Here is a 16,739-nt window from a genome sequence, read left to right on the forward strand (position 1 = left end):
GGAAAAGAAGAAAAAATAAAAAAAAAACAATTAAAATTGATGGGCTGTGATCCTATTTCTTCTACAGATATCAAGTTCCTGGTTTGTAAGGACAAAGCAACAAACTTTGTTGTTGGCTCATGGTGCAATTCCCTACCCTCTTAATGACTGGGCTCTTAATTAGGGCCAAGCAGAGCCTCGGCTGCAGCAGCAGAAGTGTGACCAGTAGGGCCAGGGAGGTGATTCTGCCCCTCTATTGTGCTCTCCTCAGACCCCATCTGGAGTACTGCATCCAGTTCTGAAGCCCCCATTACAAGAGGGATGTGGAGATGCTGGAGTGTGTCCAGAGAAGGGCCAGGAGGATGCTCAGAGGGCTGCAGCAGCTCTGCTGTGAGCACAGACTGAAAGAGTTGGGGCTGTGCAGGCTGCAGAAGAGGAGGCTCCCAGGTGACCTTCTTGTGGCCTTCCAGGGTCTGAAGTGGCCTCCACAAAAGCTGGGGAGGGACTTGTTAGACTGTCAGGGAGTGACAGAACTGGGGGGAATGGAACAAAGCTGGAGGTGGGGAGAGTCAGAGTGGCCATGAGGAGGAAGTTGTTGAGCATGAGAGTGGTGAGAGGCTGGAATGGGTTGCTCAGGGAGGTGGTTGAGGCCCCATCCCTGGAGGTGTTTAAGGCCAGGCTGGCTGAGGCTGTGTGCAGCCTGCTCTAGGGTAGGGTGTCCCTGCCCACGGCAGGGAGGGTTGGAACTAGATGATGCTTGTAGTCCCTTCCAACCCTGACTGATTCTATGATTCTAAAAGAATCCAGCCCAAGCTAGCACTCAGCCCTAGACAATCAACCAGACCATGGCACTAAATGCCTCATCCAGGCTTTGCTTCAACACCTCCAGGGATGGCAACTCCACCACCTCCCTGGGCAGCCCATTCCAATGCCAATCACTCTCTCTGACAACAACTTCCTAACAACATCCAGCCTAGACCTCCCCTGGCACAACTTGAGACTGGGTCCCCTTGTTCTGTTGCTGCTTGCCTGGCAGAAGAGCCCAACCCCACCTGGCTACAGCCTCCCTTCAGGGAGTTGTAGACAGCAATGAGGTCTGCCCTGAGCCTCCTCTTCTGCAGGCTGCACACCCCCAGCTCCTTCAGCTTCTCCTCACAGGGCTGTGCTCCAGGCCCCTCACCAGCCTTGCTGCCCTTCTCTGGACACCTTCCAGCATCTCAACATCTCTCTTGTATTGAGGAGCCCAGAACTGGACACAGCACTGAAGGTGTGGCCTGAGCAGTGCTGAGTACAGGGGAAGAATAACCTCCCTTGTCCTGCTGGCCACACTGTTCCTGAGCCAGGCCAGGATGCCACTTGCCTTCTTGGCCACTTGGGCACTCTGCTGCTTCATCTTCAGTCACCTGTCAACTTTCAGGTCCCTCTCTGCCTGGCTGCTCTTCAGCCACTCTGTGCCCAGCCTGTAGTGCTGCTGGGCTTGTTTTTGCCAAAGTGTAGAACCCTGCACTTGGCCTTGTTCAATCTCATCCCATTGGCCTCTGCCCACTCATCCAGCCTGGCAAGGTCTCTCTGCAGGGATCTCCTACCCTCCAACAGCTCCACACCTGCTCCTAGCTTGGTGTCATCTGCAAAAATCCTTCTTAATTGTTCCTAAGATCTCACCACAATTGAGAGTTTTGCAGTGTGAAGCCATTACTCCTCTCCCTGTCACCTCATGCCTTTATAAAATGTCCCTCTCCAGCTCTCCTGTAGTCCCCTTCAAATACTGAAAGGCTGCTCAAAGGTCTTCCTGCAGACCTTAGAGCTGCAGCTATATATAAGCTGTATAAGCTGCTATATTGCCTTGCTGTGCAATTCAGCTCTTCTGATTAACTACATCTTTCATGTGCCTGGAGATGAGTTTCCAGCAGAGCTTGCAGGGGCCATAAGTTCTTCAAGGCTCAGTTTTCTCCCAGGTCTGCACAGCACTAGATGCAATGAGCCCTTTGTCCCCAGGGCTGTCTTTGGCACAATGTCACCCCAGGCATTAATATACAACTCAAAAACATCCTAAGATCTTGAGCCAAACAACTAAGAAAGTTCACGGTTGAGGCTGTTCAGCCTGGAGAAGAAAAGGCTCCAGGGAGCCTTAGAACAGCCTTCCAGTGCCTAAAAGGACCCTAAAAGAAAGCTGAGGAGGGACTTTTTACAAGGCCACGTTGCTGTAGTACAAGGAGTGATGGATTTAAACTGGGAGAGGGTAGATTTAGGCTGGACATCAGCAAGAAAACTTTTTAAGTGAGAGCAGTGCAGCATTGGAACACATTGCTCAAGGAAGCTGTGGATGTCCCCATCCTGCAAGGTGCTCAAGGCCAGCCTGGCCTTGAGCAACCTCGTCTAGTGGAAGGAGGCATAGGGGTTGGAACTGGATGATCTTTAAAGTCTCTTCCAACCCAAACCATTCTCTGAATCTATGATTTGATGCTTCTCTGATGGGCACTTTTTCTCCTCTGTGATGGAAAACTGCAGAGGTGCTGATCTGTACAAGCATTTGCAGAAAGCAAGTACTGCACAGGAGAAAACAGCTCATGAGAACTGGATTGTTATGGATTCACTTCCTCTGGGATCAGCATCTCTCTTGTCATCTCCTGCACCATGACCCTACTGTAGTGACAGGACAAGGGGATGTCAATTTTAAACCAAAAGAGGGAGCTGGGGATGGTTAGTTTGAAAAAGAGGAGGCTGAGAGGAGACCTCATTGCTGTCTACAGCTACCTGAAGGGACATTGTGGAGAGGCTGCAGCTGGGCTCTGCTCACAGGTAGTTGGAGACAGAACAAGGAGGAATGGCCTCAAGCTGAGGCTGGGGAGGTTTAGATTGGACATTAGGAAAAGGTTTTCCATGGAGAGAGAGGTCAGGGACTGGAATGAGGTGGTGGAGTCACCCAGCCAGGATGTGTTTAAGGGTGGTTTGGATGCAGTGCTTGGGGATATGGTTTCAGGTGCATCTTGTAGAGTAGGGTTCTAAGTTGGACTTGGTGACCCTGAGGGTCCCTTCCAACCTGGATGTTTCTGTGATTCTGTGAGATTTATACTCAAATACTGAGTTCAGATTTGGAACTCTCACTCCAAGAAGGACATTGCAGGGCTGGAGCATGCCCAGCGAAGGGCACCAACACTGGTGAAGAAACTCCTCACTGTTAAGTGTGGTGAGACACTGGAACAGGTTGCCCAGATAGGCTATAGATGCCTATCCCTGGAAACATTCCAGGTCAGGTTGTTTGGAGCTCTCAGCAACCTGCTCTCATTGCAGATGTCCCTGTTGACTGCAGGGGAATTGAACTGGATGACTCTGGAAGTCCATTATGACCCAAAGCATTCTATGATTGCTGGAGACAGTGGGGAGCTGGCAGCCCTCATTTTCTGCTCACCTGTACCACTGGCTTGTCACAGGTTGTACTGAAGGCTACTCCAAGGTCTCCTCGAAGTCTTCTCTTCTCCAGGCTTCTGAATAGATTTTGATATCTTCTTGATAGCTTCTTGATAGCTCTCCTCCTTTAAGATGCCCCAGAAGTGGAGCATCCTCCAGCCCAAACTTCCTCAAGCCTGTCCTCATAGCAGAGCTGCTGCAGCCTTCTGAGCATCTTCAATGCCTCCTCTGGACTGGCTCCAGCAGTTCCATGTCCTTCTTGTGTTGGGAGCTCCAGAACTGCACCCAGGACTGCAGGTGGGGTGTGAGGAGAGCAGAGCCATAGGCAGAATCCCCTCCCTTGCCCTGCTGCCCACACTGCTCTTGCTGCAGCCCAGCACAGGGTTGCTGTCTGGGCTGCACTCACACTGCAGGCTCCTGTTGAGCTTTTCACCAACCCAGACCCCCAGGTCCTTTTCCTGAGGGCTGCTCTCAGCCATTCCTCACCTAGCCTGGAGTTGTGCTTGGGATTGCACCCACTCAGGTGCAGGACCTTACACTTGTCCTTGTTGAATGTCATGGTGTTGGCCTGGGCACAGCTCTGCAGCCTGTCCAGGTCCCTCTGTATGGATCCCTGCCCTCTGGCAAATCAACTGTGCCACACAGCTTGGTGCCATCTGCAAACTTGCTGAGGGTGCACTCAGTTCCATGATTCTGCACATTTGCTGAGGGTGCACTTGATTCCTCTGTCCATAAGCACATTATTTAGAGAAGAACACTCCTCACCCTGGCCATCTCCAGCTGTTGCTGCTCTCTCATTCAGTGTTAGCAGCATTCCCTGTGGGGCAATCAGTCTGGAGAGTGGATCTGGTAACCACCACCTCAATCAACTAAAGCAAACACCACTGACGTGGAACAGTGTGTTTAAAAGTAATTTGAAGCCCCCAGCAACATTTTCTTCAAGCAAATGAAAGCAAATATAAGCCAGCAGGTGACAAAGAAGGCCAACAGCATCCTGGCTTGCATCAGGAATAGTGCCACCAGCAAGGGCAGGGAAGCAATTCTAGTGGGAGGTGTGCCTGCCTATGGCAGGGGGTTGGAACTGGATAAACTTTGAGGTCCCTTCCAACCTAAACCATTCTAAGATTCTATGAACTGCCCTCCTCTTCTCAGCACTGAAGAGGCCACACCTCAAATACTGAGTTCAGTTTAGGGACTCTCACTCCAAGAAGGACATTGCAGGGCTGGAGCATGTCCAGAGAAGGGCACCAACAATGATGAAAGGCCTTGAGCATAGAACTTATGAGGAACAGCTGAAGGAACTGGGGTTTAGTCTTCAGAAGAGGAGGCTGAGGGGAAGCCTCATCAGCCTCTACAAAGCACAGAATCACAGAATTAACCAGGTTGGAAAAGACCTCTGATATCATCGAGTCCAACCTAGCACCTCTCCCTTCTAGCTAACTAATCCAACACCTCCAGGGACAGTGACTCCACCACCTCCCTGGGCAGCCCATTCCAATGCCAATCACTCTTGCTGTGAAGAACTTCTCCTAACATCCAGCCTGAACCTGCCCTGGCACAACTTGAGATAGTGTCCTCTTGTTCTGTCCCTGGGTGTCTGGCAAAAGAGACCATCCCCACCTTGCTACAACCTCCCTTCAGGTAGTTGTAGAAGAGGCTGGAGTTGGAGTCAATCTCTTCTCATGTGCACAAGTAACAGGACAAGAGGAAATGGCCTCAAGAGTTGCCAGGGGAGGTTCAGGTTGAATATTAGGAAAAACTTCCTCACAGAAAAGGTTCTCAGGCACTGGAACAGACTGCCCAGGGAGGAGACCTCATCTTGATTACTGCATTCAGTTTTGGGCTTCCCAGTTTCAGAGAGACAGGGAACTGCTGGAGAGTATCCAGCGGAGGGCTGCGAGGATGATGAGGGGACTGGAGCACTGCCTGATGAGGAGAGGCTGAGGGACCTGGGGCTGCTTAGTCTGGAGGGGATCTAATAAATGTTTATAAATCTCTGAGGGCTGGGGGTCAGGATGGGGGGGGGAACAGGCTCTGCTCACTGCTCCCTGGGATAGGACAAGGAGCAATGGATGGAAGCTGCAGCACAGGAGGGTCCAGCTCAATGCAAGGGGAAAGTTCTTTCCTGGAAGGGTCCCAGAGCACTGGCACAGGCTGCCCAGAGAGGTTGTGGAGTCTCCTTCTCTGCAGCCTTTCAAGGCCTGTCTGGATGTGTTCCTGTGCTGGATTATAAGGTCCTGTTCTGGCAGGGGGGTTGGACTCAGTGATCTCCTTTGGTGCCTTCCAACCCCTAATATCCTGTGAGCCTGTGATCCTCTGGTGGAGTCACCATTCCTGGAGTAATTAAAGTGCTATGTTGATGTGGTGCTGAGGCACGTGATTTAGCAGCAATGGCTCAGCAGTAGTGGTGGGATTGCAAGTTCTAGGCAAGTGGTTTCTTCCAACCTCACCAGTTCTAGGATTCTGTGAAAATGAAGTATTTCAGGTACACCATGACCATACAGTCTTGCCCAAGTGCTCCAAAGACAAGAGCTCAATAAGCAAACCCACCACCATCACTTGACTCTCTGTGGAGCAGAGCAATGTTAGGAAGAAGTTCTTCACAGCAAGAATTGGAATGGGCTGCCTGGGGAGGTGGTGGAGTCCTCATGCCCAGAGGTGTTGAAGAGGAGGCTGGATGAGGCACTTCATGCCATGGGTTAGTTAATTAGAAGGGTTAAGTGAAAGGCTGGACTCAATGATCTCAGAGGTCCTCTCCAACCTGGTTGATTCTGTGAAAAGAACAAGTTGAACAGCAGCAGCATGAGAGACACAGATTCTCTCTGCACAGCACCCAGGGCATCAGAGCAACCCAACACTAGCTTCTGCTGAGATAGGAGCACAGGTCTTCAAAACCCTGGGCACAATCTGGCTGTGAAGCCACAGCAGAATTCCTCTGGGGATACTGTGATTCTTAAAGTGCTTCCAGAACTATGACTCAAAACTGGAAGCTAGCCCAGACAATTACTGTGGCAGACACCTTGGCGTGGTGACTCCTGCCTGCCTGAGTCCAAGCACAAATAAGCAAGAACAAAATGTGTGTTAAATAGTTACAACTGCAGAGAAAAGCCTGGCACAGGATGTTGGGTTTTAGTAGAAATTGCATCAAAAATGGGTAATAAAGGCTGTAAATGAGAAAGAGCAACAGGAAGGTTGAGCCTGACCACAAGGTGGACCAAGCTGCTCAGGGAGGTTGTAAAGTCTTTTTCTCTGGGGAGACTTCAAACGCACCTAGACATTGTGATCTCGGGCAAGCTGCTGTGGGTGATGCTGCTTTAGCAGGGCAGTTGAACTAGATGCTCTCTAGAGGTCCATTGCAAGCCCCAACATTCTGTCAGCCTGGATTCTGTGAAATGCTGGCTGTGGCACCAGCAGCCTGAGGCTGCCAAACATGCCCAAATCACTCACATGGGGTCAAATTTTCCTAGGACTGGAAGAGAAAGGTCACACAGGATGTCAGTGGCCTGAAGAGGTGATCCACAGATACTGCCAACAGTGTGACTTCAGAATAGAATAGAATCAAGCAGGTTGGAAGAGACCTCCAAGATCATCCAGACCAAACTATCACCCAGCCCTACACAATCAACCAGACCATGGCACTAAGTGCCCCATCCAGGCTTGGCTTCAACACCTCCAGCCACAGCAACTCCACCACCTCCCTGGGCAGTCCATTCCAATGCCAATCACTCTCTCTGACAACAACTTCCTCCTAACATCCAGCCTAGACCTCCCCTGGCACAACTTGAGACTGTGTCCCCTTCTTCTCTCTCTGGTTGCCTGGCAGAAGAGCCCAACCCCACCTGGCTACAACCTCCCTTCAGGGAGTTGCAGACAGCAGTAAGCTCTGCCCTGAGCCTCCTCTTCTGCAGGCTGCACACCCCCAGCTCCCTCAGCCTCTCCTCACAGGGCTGTGCTCCAGGCCCCTCCCCAGCCTTGCTGCCCTTCTCTGGACACGTTCCAGCACCTCAACATCTCTCTTGAATGGAGGAGCCCAGAACTGGACACAGCACTCAAGATGTGGCCTGAGCAGTGCTGAGCACAGGGCAGAATGACCTCCCTTGTGCTGCTGGCCACACTGCTCCTGAAACACATATGCCAAAAACATAAAGCTACCGAGTTTGGTGGAGGAAATGTCAAAGAGAATGTTTCATCTGGATGTAGTAAAAATGGCAAATAATGTTCCACCCAGTTCCTTCTCAAACAAATCCCAGGTAGCTCTTCTGGCAAATACACAGAGCAGACAGACAGCTTCCAAAGCCCAGCCTCTGCAGCGCTGTGGGTATCAATATCCTCACTGGGGAGGGGCTTCTGGCTCCAAAGACTCACTTAACAAATAAAACACAGTGGTATTTAGAGAAGGACAGGAGGAAATGAGCAGAGTCACAGAATCATAGAATCAGTCAGGGTTGGAAGGGACCACAAGGAGCAGCCAGTTCCAACCCCCTGCCATAGGCAGGGACACCTCACACTACATCAGGCTCTCTAAAGCCTCATCCAGCCTGGCCTTACTCACCTCCAGGGATGGGGCCTCAACCACCTCCCTGGGCAACCCATTCCAGCCTCTCACCACTCTCATGCTCAACAACTTCCTCCTCACAGCCACTCTGAAACTCCCCACCTCCAGCTTTGCTCCATTCCCCTCAGTTCTATCACTCCCTGACAGCCTAAAAAGTCCCTCCCCAGCTTTTGTGGAGGCCCCTTCAGATATTGGGAGGCCAGGAGAAGGTCACCTTCAAGCCTTCTGCTCTCCAAACTGAGCAGCCCCAACTCCTTCAGTCTCTCCTCACAGCAGAGCAGCTCCAGCCTCATGGGCCTCACGGCCCTTCTCTGGACACTTTCCAGCACATCCATAGCCTTCTCGTCTCAGGGGCTCCAGAACTGGATGCAGTACTCCAGGTGGGGTCTCAGTAGTGTGGAGTAGAGGGAGGGGATCACTTCCCTGGCCCTGCTGCCCACACTGCTCTTATCATAGAATCACAGAATTAACCAGGTTGGAAGAGACCTCCAAGCTCATCCAGCCCAAACTATCACCCAGTCCTATCCAATCAACCAGACCATGGCACTAAGTGCCTCATCCAGGCTTTGCTTCAACACCTCCAGGGACGGTGACTCCACCACCTCCCTGGGCAGTCCATTCCAATGGTTGCTCTCTGGGCTGAAGAATACATTCTGCATATCACAGAATCACAGAATGGTAAGGCTCAGAAGGGACCTCTGGAGATCATGGACTCCAAACCAGTTGCCAAAGCACGGTCACCTAAAGAAGGTCACAGGCAAACACATCAACATGTGTTTTGGAAGTCACCAGAGGTGGAGACTCCACCACCTCTCTGGGCAGCCTGCTCCAGAGCTCTGTCACCTTAAAATGACAGAAGTTTAGATAGATGTTTAGATAGAACTTCTTTATGGTCTGGTTTGTGACCCCTGCCCCTTGCCTTGTCACTCAGTACCACTGAAAAAAACTCTGGTCCCATCCTGCAGACACTCACACTCTAAATATGGATCAGCACTGATGAAATCTGCACCCACCCTCACCTGCTCCCTTCCAGACTGAGAAGCCCCAATTCCCTCAGTCTTCCCTCAGAAGAGAGATGTTCCAGTCCCCTCAGCATCTTTGCAGCCCTTCACTATACTCTGCCCAGCAAGTCCCTGTCCTTGAACCAAGGAACCCAGAACTAGACACAGTATTCCAGATGTGGTCTACCAGAGCACAGCAGACAGGGAGGAGAACCTCCCTCAACCTGCTTGCCAGAAGTGTTGTCAAGCCCTGGAACAGGCTGCCAAGAAAACTGTTGGAGCATTCATTTCTGGAGGGGTTTAAAAGCTATGCAGATGTGGTACTGAGCAGTGACCTGGAAGTGTTGGGCTAATGGTTGGACTAAATGACCTCCAAGGTATTTTCCAATCACAATGATTCTGCAACCTGGACAGGCTGCAGAGGTGGGCACAAGCCAACCTCATGAAGTTCAACAAGACCAAGGGCAAGGTCCTGCAGCTGGGTTGGGGCAATGCCAAGCACAAATCCAGGATGAGCAGTGAGTGGCTGGAGAGTAGCCCTGAGGAGAGGGACTTGGGGGTGCTGCTGGAGGAGAAGCTCAACAGGAGCCAGCAGTGTGCACTTGCAGCCCAGAAAGCCAAGCAGAGCCTGGGCTGCAGTAGGAGAAGAGTGGCCAGCAGGGCCAGGGAGGTGATTCTGCCCCTCTGCTCCACTCTGCTGAGACCCCACCTGGAGTACTGCATCCAGTTCTGGAGCCCCTGGGACAAGGGGGATGTGGAGATGCTGGAGTGTGTCCAGAGAAGGGCCAGGAGGATGCTCAGAGGGCTGCAGCAGCTCTGCTGTGAGCACAGACTGAAAGAGTTGGGGCTGTGCAGGCTGCAGAAGAGGAGGCTCCCAGGTGACCTTCTGGTGGCCTTCTAGGATCTGAAGGAGGCCTCCAAAAAAGCTGGGGAGGGACTTGTTAGACTGTCAGGGAGTGACAGGACTGGGAGGAATGGAACAAAGCTGGAGGTGGGGAGATGCAGCCTGTATGTGAGGAGGAAGTTGTTGAGCATGAGAGTGGTGAGAGGCTGGAATGGGTTGCCCAGGGAGGTGGTTGAGGCCCCATGGCTGGAGGTGTTTAAGAGCAGGCTGGGTGAGGCTGTGTGCAGCCTGCTCTAGGGTAGGGTGTCCCTGGCCATGGCAGGGGGGTTGGAACTGGATAATCCTTGTGGTCCCTTCCACCCTGACTGATTCCATGATTCTATGTCATTGCAGCCCATGGGGCTGTATGCATGGAATAATGCTCAGCAGCTTTGAATCTGACTTCCCACAGCCCTTGTGTCCTTATGGAAGTTGACCTGCACATACAGAATCACAGAATTCCAGCACAGTCAGGTTTGGAAGGGACCCATTATGGAGTCTTCTTCTCTGGAGAGATTCCAAACCCACCTGAAGATTGTGATCCTGGGCAAGCTGCTGTAGGTGGACCCTGCTTTCAGCAGGGGCATTGGACTAGATGATCTCCAGGGCTGACTTCCAACCCTCAGCAGTTTGTGACTCTGGGATTCTACATGCAGCATGAGCCAGGGCTGGGTGGTGTTTGCAGCTCCAGCTGGGCACATAGCATGGTGGAGTGGCACAACCCACTGGCAGAAGAAGGTAACAGGTACATTACTTTATCATCTATGATCACTTTATCCTCTCTTGAGAGATTCTAGATGTTTCTGGACATTGTTATCCTGAGCAAACTGCTCTGGATGGCTGCACTTTAACAGGGGACAGAGATCTGCTGGAGAGAGTCCAGTGCAGGGCTGTGAGGATGATGAGGGGACTGGAGGGCATGGCTTATGAGGAGAGGCTGAGGGACCTGGGGCTGCTTAGTCTGGAGAAGAGAAGACTTAGAGAGGATTTGATAAATGTATATAAGTATCTGAGGGCTGATGGCCAGGAGGGAGGGGACAGGCTCTGCTCACTGCTCCCTGGGACAGGGAGCAATGGGTGTAAACTGCAGCAAAAGAGTCTCCACCTCAACACAAGGGGAACTTCTTTACTGTAAGGTTCCCAGAGCACTGGAACAGGCTGCCCAGAGAGGTTGTGGAGTCTCCTTCTCTGGAGCCTTTCCAGGCCTGTCTGGATGTGTTCCTGTGTGACCTGAGCTAATTGTATGGTCCTGCTCTGGCAGGGGGTTGGACTCGATGGTCATCTTGGGTCCCTTCCAACCCCTAACATCCTGTGAGCCTGTGAGGCAGTTTTGGACTAGATGAACTTCAGAGGTCCCTTCCAACTCCTACCACTCTGTAATTCTATGACTTAGATTATATTATTGCTATGGCATGGTGCAAACAGGGGGCTAGGAGAGACCCAGAAGTTCATCACCCCAGGAGTGAGGTGCTGTCTGCCAGACATCTAATAGGCAGCAAGGTCACAGTATTTGACATCTAAATACTGGCTGCAGAAACACCTTCTGAGGATGCAGTCCAGATTGACAGGGGCAATCATCAGCTCACCTATGCTTGAGCAACGTGTCACAGGATCACAGAATCACAGGATGGCTTGAATTGGAAGGCAACTTAAAGATTACCTGGATCCAACTGCCTGACATAGGCAGGGACATGTCCCACCAGACAAGGTTGCTCAAAGCCTCTTCCAGACTGGTCTTAAACACTTCCAGGAGTCCACAACTTCACTGGGAAACCTGTTCCCTCATCACACACATAGTAAAGAACTTCTTCCCAATGTCCAATCTAAATCTACCCTGCTCTAGTTTATAAGCATTGCCACTTCTCCTAGCACCACAGGCCCTTACAAAAATTTCCTCTCCAGCTCCTCTGTAGAATCACAGAATCATAGAATCAGAGAATGGTTTAGGTTGGAAGAGACCTCAAAGCTCAGCCAGTTCCAACCCCCTGCCACAGGCAGGAACATCTCTCACTAGAACAGGTCGCTCAAGGCCTCACTCAACCTGGTCCTGAACACCTCCAGGGAGGTTGTGGAGCACAGAAGCACAGAATGGAATCAAAGAGCACATTCAGTGCTTCTGTGCTCCACAATATCCCTGGAGGTGTTCAGGAGCAGGCGGGATGAGGTCTTGAGCCTCTAGTGGGAGGTGTCCCTGCCTATGGCAGGGGGATGGACCTGGCTCAGCTTTGAGGTCCCTTCCAACCTAAATCATTCTCTGATTCTATGAAAATGACTCCATGCCTCTAAGCTGCAGCTTTGCAGCAGCACTGCGGAGCGAGGTCTCTGCCTGCGTTTCAGCACACCACTCATTACTTCTCTTTAAAGCAGACCAATGAGTGCTGCTTTTCCTGAGTGAGTTCTGCTTTTCCTACTCTGATGTGTTAATTTCTAGAAAACAGCCAAAAGTCTGTTTAATTCCAGCTCCAGATTCAGTGGGTAACTTCTCCAGGAGAACAGAAGGAGGAAGAAGAAGACAAGAGGAAGCTTCTGGGGGCTCGCAGGTTGCTTGTTCAGCTTTGAACTGTGTGCCAAAACAACAACCCACAATTATCCTATTCTTTTAATGATTTTTTTTTCGGGGGGGGGGGGGGGGGTTGCATGCAATTTCCAGCATTGTAAATCCTTTATGTAAGAACACATCAAACCCCTTCTGCCTGCCAATCCCCTTCCGTTGCTAAGGAACCAGGCAGGCAGAAACCCTGAGCTGGGAGACTTGAAAGTCCTCATTAAAAGGCTTTGTGCATTGCTATCAGTGAAATGCTAATTCAGGAAGGCTGATTGATACCCCTGTGTTATCAAGTTCCAGCGATGAGGAAGCTGCTCTGGCTCACCTTCAGTCACTTTTGTTAACAGCAGAAAAAAATAAAGAAGGTTTCTCACTTAAAGCAACTGGAAACATTTTAATCCTAAAAAGCAGGCAAAGTTTTCGTCTCCCACATTCCTCATTTTTTTCTCTAGCCCAGCACTCAGAAAGCTTTGGGAAATTATTTACATCCATTTTAAATTCACTTAGCAACCCTGGCTGCAGCACTTAATTAAAACGTTTCCAGTTGTGCAATCACAGGACATTCTTTTGAGCATCTTTCTGAGCATCCTTCTTTCTGAGCATCCTATCAGGCTGATCGTAGAATCATAGAATCAGCTTCCTCCTCAGCTCCTCAGACCTCCAAGCTCATCCAATCCAACCCATCACCCAGCCCCAGCCAATCAACCAGATCATGGCACTAAGTGCCTCATTCAGTCTTTGAAGAATCATAGAATCAACCAGGTTGGAAGAGACCTCCAAGCTCAGCCAGCCCAACCTAGCACCCAGCCCTACCCAATCAACCAGACCATGGTACTAAGTGCCTCAGCCAGGCTTGGCTTCAACACCTCCAGGCAGGGCAACTCCTCCACCTCCCTGGGCAGCCCATTCTAATGCCAATCACTCTCTCTGGCAACAACTTCCTCCTAACCTTCCTGCACCAGTACAGGTTGGGAGGTGATCTGCTGGAGACCAGCCCTGTGGAGAGGGACCTGGGAGTGCTGGTGCAGAACAAGTTAACTATGGGACAAGAGTGTGTCCAGCAGATCAAGGGAGGTTCTCCTTCCCCTCTACTCTGCCCTGCTGAGACCTTGAGTACTGCATTCAGTTTTGGGATCCCCAGTTTAAGAGGGACAGGGATCTGCTGGAGAGAGTCCAGGGAAGGGCTATGAGGGTGATGAGGGGACTGGAGCACTGCCTGATGAGGAGAGGCTGAGGGACCTGGGGCTGTTTAGTCTGGAGAAGACTGAGAGCAGATTCAATAAATGTCTATAACTATCTGAGGGCTGGGGGTCAGGAGGGGGGACAGGCTCTGCTCACTGCTCCCTGGGATGGGAACAAGGAGCAATGGATGGAAGCTGCAGCACAGGAGGTTCCAGCTCAACATAAGGGGAACTTCTTTACTGTAAGGGTCCCAGAGCACTGGCACAGGCTGCCCAGAGAGGCTGTGGAGTCTCCTTCTCTGGAGCCTTTCCAGGCCTGTCTGGATGTGTTCCTGTGTGACCTGAGCTAGATTGTATGGTCCTGCTCTGGCAAAAGGTTGGACTCGATGATCTGTGAGGTCTCTTCCAACCCTTATGATACTATGATACTATGATGATCTCTTTGGGTCCCTTCCAACCCCTGGCACCCTGTGAGCTGTGGTCCTGTGTTGGAGACCAAAAGCCCTAATCCCAGTTCCTATCCCCATGTGCAGCATGATCTCTCGTGGGTTACATGAGCTATGTGGGTTTGCCCAGGCAGGCTGTGCATGCTCCCTCTCTGCAAGTGTTCAAGGCCAGGTTGGATGGGGCCTGGAGCAAACTGCTCTGATTCTGTGCTTGATTTACCCTGTCTCTGGTCTCAGTTTGGCTGAAGAGGCAATGCTAAGCAAGACCTGTAGAGCCCTGCTGTTATTGAGAAGTCATCAGATTAGAAATGAGGAAGTGTAGGGAGGCATTTCAGGCCCTTCTGCCCCTAAATTAGAATGCATTTACCCACTGTAGGAGCTGAGGATGGATGACTGACAGCTCCATGCTACCACATTCACCATAGGTACCAAAGTCACCCAGCTAGATAGCTTAAAGGCTGCTGTGTAGCTTCTATTCCACCACAGCTCCATAATTCACTCCCAGACTGCTTTTCATAACCTATAATCACTCCTTATCTAATACAGAAGATTTTGTCCTCTTAACCAGCAGAATGGTCCCTTCCAACCCCTATGTGCTATTTTGAGGCTAACTGGAATATTTTAGTGAGAGGAATTAGATGATAGGCTGTGAAAAGGAAACCATGCTGATGCCTTCTGCACTCACAGGCTTGCTGAGATGTGTAAGAACAAGAACACAAACACAGATAAGACACAGTCTGTGTGGGTCTCTGGGAGCCTGTGCTTTTCTCCTTGGGCTGCTTTCTAACTCCCCTGGCCAATACTCCAACCTCACCTTGGACATAAGACAAACTCTGGGATAAGATAGAGGGCTGGAAAGAAGGTGGAAAGGTGGTTAGGAGCCCCTTCTGGGGACTCTGGTTTCTGGGAGGGCAGTTGTGTTTCTGAATTACTTTTAACTTGCATATTTCTGTCTCTAGCTGTATATATTTGTGTATATCTGCTTGTATATTGTGCTAAGCTGTAAACATAAAGCTTCATTCTTTAACTTCCAGCTTGGCTGAGTCTAGTCTGGGTGCTTTCATAAAAGTGAGGGGGCAAGTAACACTCAAACCATCACATCATAACATCCTGTGATCCAAACCAGAATGCTGTTGGCCTTCCTGGCCTGAGCAGACTGATAGCTCATATTCAGCCAGCGACCGATCAACACCACCAGGTCCCTCTCTGTTGAGCATTTCTGCAGCCCCCAAATGCTCCCAGTCTCCTTTCTCCAGCATTCCCAGCCTCAACACGAGTGTAAAAATAATGGGTTTGGCCATTGTTCATTTTGAACTCCAACCTCAGACCTCTCTCATAGCTCTCCCAGAATGGAGCAGTTGTCATGTTCCAGGAAACAATAGTTAAGGCTCTTTGTTAAACCTCCTCCTACTCCATTTTAAACCTGAGCTTTGAATCGCTCTGCTTTTGCAGCAAAAGCATACACCTGCCAAGGAAATAGGAATGAAAATCAATCACTTTGCAGAGCACACAAAGGAGGAGCCAGGGTTATTCTCCCCAGGCACACCTAAAGGAAGAGACAATTTACCCCAAGTGCTCATATTGAAGGCTTCTTTCTTTCCCCACTGTAAAAATGAAGGAGATTCAGCAAGCGGCTTCCAAGCAGAATCATAGAATTGTTTTGATTGGAAAAGATCTTCAAGATTGTGCTAGTTTGAAGCTAGCTGGAATGATTTGGTGAGAAGAACTAGATTACAGGCCATGAAAGGAAAACAAGAGCGATGTCTAATTCACTCACAGGCTTGCTGAGAGGTATAAGAACAAGAATCCAAACATAGATAAGGCACTTCTGCTGCGGAGCTCTAAGATGTATTTCTCTCTCTGATTAATCCACTTTGCTTCCTAACCCCCTGGCTGGGGGTTGAGAGGGGTGGGAGAAGGTGGAAGGGCAGTTGGGAGCCCCTCCTGGAGACTCAGGTTTCTGGGAGGGCTGTTGTGCTTCTGTATTACCTTTTACCTTGTCTATTTCTGTCTGTAGCTGTATATATATTGTAAATATCTGCTTGTATATTCTGCTAAGCTGTAAATAGAAGCTTCATGCAATTTCCAGAGCCAGCTGAGGCTAGTCAGGGTGATTTCCAAAGGGGGGGGGGGGGGGGGGAGGGGGGGCAGGGAATACCCAAACCACTACAAAGATCATCAACTCCAAGCATCAATCCAATGCCACCATGGCCATTAAATCATAGAATCAGTCAGGGCTGGAAGAGACCACAAGGAGCACCTACTGTCCCTAAGTGCCATGTCCACATGTTTCTTTCAATTATAGAGAGACAGATTAATGATTATCTGTGGGCCCTGTAAGAGACTCAGGGGTGGGCTGAAAATAAGGAACTCCACAAGGAGGAAGCACAGATGTAGGGTCTGGTGGAAATAAATAAAGAGTATTTTCTGTCATACAGTCATGGAACCATAGAGTTACCTTGGCTGGAAAAGACCTCTAAGATCATTGAGCCCAGCTGTCAGTCTGACACCAGCATGGCCATAAAACCATATCCTGATGTGCCATATCCACACACTTCTTGAACACCTCCAGGGATGGTGACTCCACCACCTCCCCTGGGCAGCCTGCCCCAATGCCTGAATGCTCTGGAAGGAAATACTTTTTTCCTAATATCCAACCTAAACCTCCCCTGGCATAATTTCAGGCCATTTCTTATTGTCCTATCACCTAGGACACCACACCTTGAGTGCTGTGTCCAGTT

The sequence above is a fragment of the Pogoniulus pusillus genome, chromosome 1, assembly GCF_015220805.1.
Source record: "Pogoniulus pusillus isolate bPogPus1 chromosome 1, bPogPus1.pri, whole genome shotgun sequence".
In the NCBI taxonomy this organism is placed as follows: domain Eukaryota; kingdom Metazoa; phylum Chordata; class Aves; order Piciformes; family Lybiidae; genus Pogoniulus; species Pogoniulus pusillus.